This window comes from Condylura cristata, unplaced genomic scaffold (genome assembly GCF_000260355.1).
Source record: "Condylura cristata isolate star-nosed mole 26May11 unplaced genomic scaffold, ConCri1.0 scaffold00017, whole genome shotgun sequence".
NCBI lineage: Eukaryota > Metazoa > Chordata > Mammalia > Eulipotyphla > Talpidae > Condylura > Condylura cristata.
In genome coordinates, this window is record NW_004567118.1 from 21,395,765 (window position 1) to 21,404,349 (window position 8,585).

Genomic DNA, 8,585 nt, shown 5'->3' on the forward strand with positions numbered 1-8,585 from the left:
GATAAGACTCGTGACAACCTGGATGAGGTGGCTGAGCATGGGGAAGAGGATGATGGTTTCTCCAACAAGGGGCGGGGGGGAGGTGGGCGATTCCCTGAGACAACAATAATAACTAGAGCTATGATTGAGCACTTACTATATGCCAGGGACCGAGCAAACTGCTTCCCATGCCTTATCTCAGTCTCAACCCTCACAGCCCCGGAATTGTGAATTGCTTTTATATAAACAAGATGAAAAACTATTTGGGGACTGCTTTTGTAATACTTTTCTATTATCAAAAGAAAGAAAAGACATGTTTTATTAGGAGCTAAGTGCTTTCATTTTCACCACTGGTAATAACAAAAAAATCTGTAGGGTCTGAAAGTATAGGAAGTCTAACCCCTCTATTTAAAAAAACCCATGAAGTACACATCCCTCAGGATGGTGCATGTGTAGTAAAGCTTAAAGACTAGCAAGGGGCAGGGGGTCAGCGTGTGGTGGGTCTATATATAATGGGGAGCTCTACTGTATTGTTGAGATTTTACTTCTTGAGCTGACAATGGTGGGTGAGGGGATGATCACTGGATTATTTTTGTACCATGAATAATTTAAATATTTTACAGCTAAAAGTTGGAAGGCACTGGTATTCCCCCACTCTGCACCAAAGCTGGTCTGAAACATCAAGTCACGTTCATGTAATTACAGGATTGCTGTCCTTCTAGTAAAGCTGAGTCCCATTCAACACACCCTCCTGGCTGCTTGCCTCCAGAGACGGCTGCTTAGTCTCCACTGAGGAGGCACAGGGCCCCTTTGAACCGTTCTAATTGTGGAAAGTTCCTCATACAGTCAAAATTGGGCCCTGGGGCCTTCCACTCACTGGAGTCAAAAGATCTGTACATCAGCATGAAGGGTCAGGGCCACCATTATCTTTGAAGATAATGGTCAAACTGCTGCCTACCCATTCTAATTCTTCTTCTCCAGGCAAAGCAGCCTCAGTTCTCTTGAGATAAGTGACAGAAAACTAATCCAGACTGGTTTATACAAACAGATGAGTTTATTGGTTTGTAACTGGAACTCCCAGGGTTCCAAGCTTCAGGTGTAGCTGAATCCAGGTGCCCTGAGTCTCAACACTGCTTCCCTCCATGCTGGTTTTCTTCTCAGGCCCATAGTCAACCAGCTTAACCACGCCCAGGAGGTTCTGGCAAGGTTCAAACTTCCAGCAAAGGTTTAGAGGGCTTGGAGCACATGGCCCATCCCTGAGTGGCCAGGCAAAAGAGGCGTTCTGATTGGCTAAACTTAACACATAGTATATCTGCATCCCAATGACAGGATCACCCAGGCTAAAGGTAAAAGTGGGAGAGAATGTTTTCCAGGAAAACCAAGGTAAGACACAGGTTCTGTAACAAAGACCCAGAATGACACTAGCTGAAGCAAAATGGAATCTTATCCCTCCCAAATGTAACTCCAGATAAAATCAGTCCAGACTGACTGATTCTGCCAACCCTAAAGATTAGCTGAGCGTTTGTTATCTGTACTGTAAGTAAAGGTTGTTAAAACTTGGTCATGCTTATTACTGTGCTGGCCACATACAAACTTAGTCTTCACTCAGCCTTCCAGCTCTGCTTAATGCCAACATCTCTCCCCACCTTGCCCATTAGCACCTTTTCCTGGATAAGGATGGGTCCCCTGTCTGTCTGGTTAGGTACCTTGTGGGTGGGGCCTGCATCACTGTATCCTGGAGGCAGAGTCTAGAGCAGGACTTGGGTCAATTCATGTGTATTAAACAAGTGAGTAGATGAATGAATGAGTGGTTGAGTGCTGTTTGACTGCCACTGGGCCAGTTGGTCTGGGACTCCTTGTGAGGCTTCCCTGAGACTGGGTAGAATCCCTCCAACCCCACAGTGCTCCAAATGTCTCCTAAGGTGGGCTGTGGTCACCTCCTTCTGGTCTCTCTGCCAGTAATCAGAGCCTCCCAGGAGGTCTCTGAAATGGAACCCCCCAAACCAGTCTTTTCCCTGGACAACCTTTCTCTGGGGGGAGACATTTGCAAGAATGGCTCCATTCACTTTCACCTCCTGTGTTGGGGGAAGGAACCCCAAGAGAATGACCCAAGGCCCCTTCAAGGCCAGGAGGGGAAGAGCAGAGTAACTGTCCAGAGCTGCAGAACTGTGAAGGGCCTTTTAGTCCCCACAAGCCCAGGAGGTGGACATCGCTATGCTCCCCTTTAGAAATGGGGAGCTGGGTCTTGTAGACGCTGCCACTGCCACACCTCCTTGTAGCCCAGCCCTGGTGAACCCCACCCTGTTCAGCACAATGAGCCTTTGGCTGCCTCTCATTCAAGCTGCTTGCAGGCAAAACCCAAGCATGCTAGGAAACTTCTGTGCTCTGAGCACTGGGGAGATAGGATTTGGTTATAAAGATTCCTACTTTCACAAAATTATCTCAAAATTTATGCGCCAGGGTGGTGACTTCCCATACCATACTGGCGCTGACAGCAAGTTCATCTATGGGGATGAGGGGACTTTCACCCAGGTATCTAATCCATATCAAATGCTGGGCCCAACACAAAAGATTCCATTTTTCATGGTTGGATGATGGGGGGGGGGGCATTGGCAAGGTGAAGGAGGACATGAACAGTCTGAAAGTCATGGGGCACTTTGGGCCCAGGAGTTGGCAAGACCAGCAAGATCAGCATTGCTGACTGTGGACAAATGAAATGAATTTGACTCGTGCATCATCTGAACCATCAGACCATTCTGTAGCACAGGAGAGTGAGTACATCTTCACCCCACCTACTCAAAATATCCTCTACAGTTCTTTGGGTTCCATATTTTCCTCATCTCCTTCCAATGCCAGCTGCATCACCGTTTATGACTATGAAATAAAAAAATAAGCAACAGCAAAAAAAGAGAGGTTCAGGGCCTTCCTGTTGATCCCCCAGTTAACGCGCAGTACTCTGAAGCTCTCCGTAGCCACTGCACCACGAGTTTGACCCCAGGCCAGGGAGCTGATCACCTGCTGCTCCCCTCAGCAGTGTATTTCACTAGATCTGCCTGTTCTGTTCCCCACTCTGTCTCTGGTGAAACCTCTCACCCACCCTCGCACCCCACCCCTGCACATCTGGCCTGTACCCCAGTTCTTGTATGCATAAATACATAAATGTTTTTAAAAAGAGTGAGAGAGGTTCAGGAACTGCCCAAGATGGCCCTGCCGCAAGGGGATGTTTCCCTTCTACTCCTGTGGCTACTGACCCAGAGACCAATTCTGGGAGCGTTTACTCACCTTCCTGGGCCCCTTACTTTTTCCACACATAATGAAACTGTGTCTTTACCTCAAAGACCCAAATGTGCAAGGCCTGGCATACAGTAAGTGTTCAATAAATGCTAGCTACATGCTCACGGGTAGGAGGGTGACTGTACAGGTTGTAGCTCTGCTGTGGAAAGAGGAGCCAAGGTCCAGGGAGCTTTCACCTCCAAGGAGGCAGCGTGACGTGAAGGAGAGCAGGACACTGCACTTGCCTGAGCCTCACTCAGTCAGCACTTCCCTGCTCCCCGCACTGCAACTCTTAGGCCTCAGTTTCCTTGCTTGAGCCTGGGGCTCTTGAAAGGGATGTTTTTCTAATGAGCTGGAGGACTGTTGAATGCTTCCTTTGCATTTGCATCCTGTTGAGTGAGTGAATAATTAGCCCATTGTTCCCTCTGCATACAGGACTCTATCTTTAGGTAGATCCCTCTCTTTAGCTTGTCTCCTAGCTCTCTCTCTCCTCCCCCCCAACCCCCATCTTCCCACCCCTATTTCCTTCAGTTCCTTCTGACCTGTGAAGTCTGGGCCTTAAGAGCCCCCAGGGAGAGGATAGGATATCTTAAATTTCAGCACTTCTGGGAGTCAGTAAGGTGACTTCAGTGTAAGTACATAGCCGTAAGGCCCCCAAGAATTTCGATCCCTAAAAGTATTTCAGTTCCAAAACTGTCAAATGCTTTACTCTGCTCTCTAGTCAAAACAAATCCTGAATTCCACCTTCAAGCTGCTAGTGGAAACCTTTGTCCCAATAGTGCCTCTGCCGGTGCCCGGACAGCACTGGGCCCATTCCCTCCCCACCGTCCTGTCCTGCCACATCGGTTAAGGATGAGCAGCAGGGTCTCAGCGGACATCTCCTGAGGGCGCCTCTGCTGACAGAGACCCTCCCTAGTTCCTGGTTCTCCTCTGAGAAGCCCCAGCCTGGCACTCCTGGGATGGTGAGGCCCACTGCAGGTGACTCCTCCAGGAAGCCTTTCCTGAGTTCCTGGACAGGCCCAGGTCACTACACTTTGCGCTTGTGTGCCACAGCTTGCCTCTCACAGGAAATGCTTAAACTGCAGACCTGGAGCCTGAACCAGTGAGCACTCAATAAATATGCAGGGAACAGTTTAATAAACTCATCTGTCACATGGCCTTGGAGGGGTGACTTCCATTCTCTAAGCCAGCTCTCCTATCTGTGAAATGAATTGAGATGAGAAAACATTCAGAAAATGTAGAGTGTGAAGCTGAACAATAGCTCACAGAGATATCTAGGTTCTAAGCCCTGCAGCCTGTGAATGTCCCCTTACATGGGGGAAAAGAAAAACAGAGGGGGCACCTTGAGGGTGTGATTCCATGAAGGGCTTTGAGATAGGGAGAGGCATGAATTATCCAGGTGGCCCTAACACAATCACAATGGTCCTTATGAGAGGAGGCAAGGTCAAGGGAGGAAGTAGGAGGCCTTTATATCAGGAGCAATTATTTCCTTGCCTCTTCCAGCTTCTGGAGGTCACCAAGGGGTCATGAGTCTCCAAGGGCCACATCCTCCAGGAGTTTGAAGAGACAAGGAACAGATTCTACCCCGCCAGCCTCTATCCAGAAGGAGCCAGCTCTGCCCACGTCTAAGTCTTTCGGCCCAGTGATACTGACACTGAACTACAAGAATAAATCTGTTTGCAACCATGAAAGCTATGGCACACACAGAAGGCACCAGCATGTATTTAACAGGGGCCCAGAAACAGCAACCGCTCTTTCCTGGAGGCCCCCCAGTCTCCTTCTTTCTCTCCTCTGTCCCTTCTCTTCTGCTCAAGATGCTTTTATTCTCTGGGCTACCAGCACACCCTGCCCTGCCCAGCCTGCCAGTCTGGCTTGAACGCTTCCTCCACCAGAGGAAAGCTCACATCTAGGAAAGCTACTCCTTCAAATGAAGATGCTTCCTCTAACAATGCCTGAGCCAGATTTGCTCAAGGCCCGAGGCTGGGGACACCAGCCTCATGAATCTGACATCAATGAATTAAAATAAGAACCCAATTTCAAGACCAGAAAATGGGCTTTTCCAGACTTGGGTTCCAGCTGATTTCCCAAAGAGCCTTGCCTCTCTGGGTAGAGGTGCCAGTCTCTGTGGGCACCCAGAAGTCTCCCAGGGAGGCCTCTCTGCGTGCTGTGTCAGGTCTTCCCATAGATTGTCCCTAAGAGCAAGTTGGGGCAGGTGATGAAGTTGACAGGCCCATGGCAGGGACCAGGCAGCCCTTGGATGGATGAAAGGGGGCATTCCCATTCATCTAGCATTTGATCTCAGACAGAAACAGCACTCCCACGTGCCAGGCTCTGAACTAAAGGCTTCCCACACTCATCTTCCTTATTCCTCCCAACAACTCCAGGAAGTGGGTATTACTATCACCCCGATCACACAGATAAGGAAACTGAGGCTCAGCAAATCTGGGCTTTTTGACATAAGACACACTGCAACACAAAGAGTTAGATTTAGAAACTAGGTCTGTCTTCCCTAGAACCTGCGCTTAAAATAACAAAGTTGACATTTTTTCTAAAGATTTATTTATTTATGCATACAGAGCTGAGGTACAGGCCAGAGGTGCAGTTGACATTTTGATCCTGTTTCTGTCTTGCTCTTAGCACTCACCCAGGGTGCTGAGCTGGGTGGGAGAGACTCCATGTGAAGGTCTTAGCTCTGACACTTTAGCTTGAGAACCTGAATTGGTGACTTCAGTCTGTGCCTCAGTTTCCTCAGGAACACAATGTGAAGAGGCCACTTCACAGATGAGGAAAGTGAAGTTTGATTCGGGGCCTCCCTGCTGGTGCCAAGGTTAAAATGCAGCACTGTGCTATCAGCAGCCACTGTAGTACAAGTTTGGTCCCTGGCCCCGGAGTGCCACATGGCACGGCAGACCTCTCCTGACCTGCCTGTTGCTCCCCTCAGCAGTGTACTTCATGGATCTGCCTGTTCTGCTCCCCACTCTGTCTCTGGGGAGTCCTCTCACCGCCCCTGCACCTCTGGCCTACACCCCCGTTCTTGTATGCATAAATAAATAAAGCTTTTTTTTTTAAAGTTTGATTTGTGGTTCATTACCTTCCAGATCACCTGGGAGCCCAGATGCCTCACCCCCACTCACAGGACCCACACTCCCAGAGGCTGGGTGGGGGTGGGCGCTTCCTGAGCAGGTGGCTGTGGGATTCTGCTTGATCTGTGATGAGCTGAAGCCTGGGAGTGATAACTGTCAAGGAGCCTATAAGTTAAGAGGTTCTGTCACTGGACATTTCTCTGCTTAAAACCTGCACAAGGACCCTCCCTGGTGGCACAGCAGGTTAAAGCACAGCACTAAGAAGCTAACAGGCACTTCAGCATGAGTTCCATCCCTGCCTGCCCTGGAGCTGACCCACAGGGCATGGCAGACCTCTCCTGACTTGCCCACTGCTCCCCTCAGCAGTGTACTTCCAAGAACTGCCTGTTCTGCTCCCCACTCTGTCTCTGGGGAATCCCCTCACCACCCCTGCACCTCTGACCTGTACCCCAGATCTGCATGCATAAATAAATCTTAAAAAACAACAACAACAAAAAAAACCCCCTGCACACTGCACAAGATTCCTTACCAGATCCTTTGTAGTCCCTAAGAGACTGGCCCTCCACTGGGACTCCTCGCCTTCAGCATGAGGACAACTTGTGCCCTAGCGAATTACACACCCGGCTCTCCCCTGCCTCCCTGCCTCCCTGCCGGGGCACTGGCTATTTCCTCAGCCAGGGATGCTCTTTCCCTGCTCTGCCCAGGGCAGGTTCCTGCTCTCCAGTTTTCTGCCTGCACAGGCCTGCTTTTACTCCCAGCTAAGTAGCCCTATTTATCATTACACCTGCTCATTTTCTTCCTAGCTTACTATCCCCTGAAATTATCTTATCTGTGTATGTAGCATCTGTTTGCTGTTTGCCTCTCCCCACCAGGATGCCGGCTCCATGACAGCAGGGACAACTTGTCTCTGTTGATTCCCCCCGACACTCAGCAAGGTGCCGGTAAGGTACGAAGTTTAGTGCAGCCTATCGAGTTTAGAAGTCGAAATGTTTCCCAAACTGTAAGGAGAGGTCACGGTGAGAGCTGCGGGTGGGGTGGGGGTGGGTGGGACTCTAGCCCTGGCACCAGGCCAGGGACTGCAAACACCTGAAAGCAGGATACCCAGATCTTCCGCTCAAGGTTTCAGCTCTTATTCCGACTTCGGTCCTGCGGCGCCCCTGCGCCTGGAGCGGGAACGTGAGGGTCCCTGGGGGTTCCACTGACACAGCAAAGCCCCCTCCCCCAGCCAAGCCCGCCCGCGGGCGGGCGGGCGGAGTGGGGGCGCAATGGGGCGCGCGGACCGCCAGGGGGTGCTGTCGGGGCGCGCACGGCCCACCTAGCGCCCGGGGCCGCGAGCGAGCGCAGCCAGGCCGCCCGGGAACTTTTTTCCTCCCGCTCTCGCTCTCCTTCTCCCCCCCGCGCGTCGCCCGCCCGCCCGCTCTTCCTGTGCGGAGGGGATCGCATTTCCCCGCGGCACCCGCGGACACCAGGCAGGCCCGGCCGGGTGCGCGGCCAGGGCCCTGCGCCCGCCCAGGCGGGCAGCCTGGAAGCCCTGTGGCCACAGCCGCCTCGAGGCCTGGCGGCAGGAAAGGGAAAGCTGACGTCATCGTGCCTGGAATCTGCTGTTTGGAGGCGTCGCCATGGAGACCGGAAGGCTCAGGGTGGGTAAAAATAGCAAACCCAAGAGGGTGTGAGCTCCAAGAACGAGTCTGAAAAGAAAGGAATCCAGGTCTTGTTTCTGGGAGGACAGGCCTCGGGCGGGGGCGGGGCGGCCCGCTGCTCCGCGAGGGGCCCGCGCCCGGCTTTGTCCCCACCAGGGCGTGGCCAGGGACGTCTGGCAGCGTGGACACCCCGGAGACCTGGCACGTGGGGCCTGCGGGAGAGGCGGCGAGGACCGTGCGGCCACCGCCCAGCACCCGGCCTGGCCCAGCGGGTCTGTGCGGCCCCTGCTGGCCCCGCCGGGCACGTGCCCTGCGCCTCCCTCTGGAGGACGGGGCCTTCTCCCCTCCCGGCCAGGGGAGGGCAGCCCGCGCCCTGCGGCCCCTCTGTCTCGGGGATCCCCCCCAGCTCCCACCCCGGCCACCCCCTCCTGGGCCCGGGAGCGCCTGCGGTGGAGGGGGCGCCTGGCTGGTGCCCACCCCGGGAAACGGGGCTGCCTGCTGGGCCGTCTGCCCAGAGTGGGGGCTGGTCGCCCGCCTCGGGGCGGGAACTCACCGTCCCCCAGGGCCCGACGTGCTCGGCCGTAGGGCTCTGGGGGGCCTGAGACAGGAC

At 52.9% G+C, this 8,585-nt stretch overlaps 1 protein-coding gene across 1 annotated transcript in view; it reads left to right on the forward strand.

The window, feature by feature from the left end:
- The first annotated feature begins 7,229 nt into the window (after nucleotides 1-7,229).
- RAI1 (retinoic acid induced 1) overlaps nucleotides 7,230-8,585 on the forward strand; it is a 115,723-nt gene continuing 114,367 nt past the window's right edge. The window contains exon 1 of the mRNA XM_004685058.2: nucleotides 7,230-7,281. The gene's annotated coding sequence lies outside the window, so the exon portion shown is untranslated. The remainder of the gene's footprint in view (nucleotides 7,282-8,585) is intronic.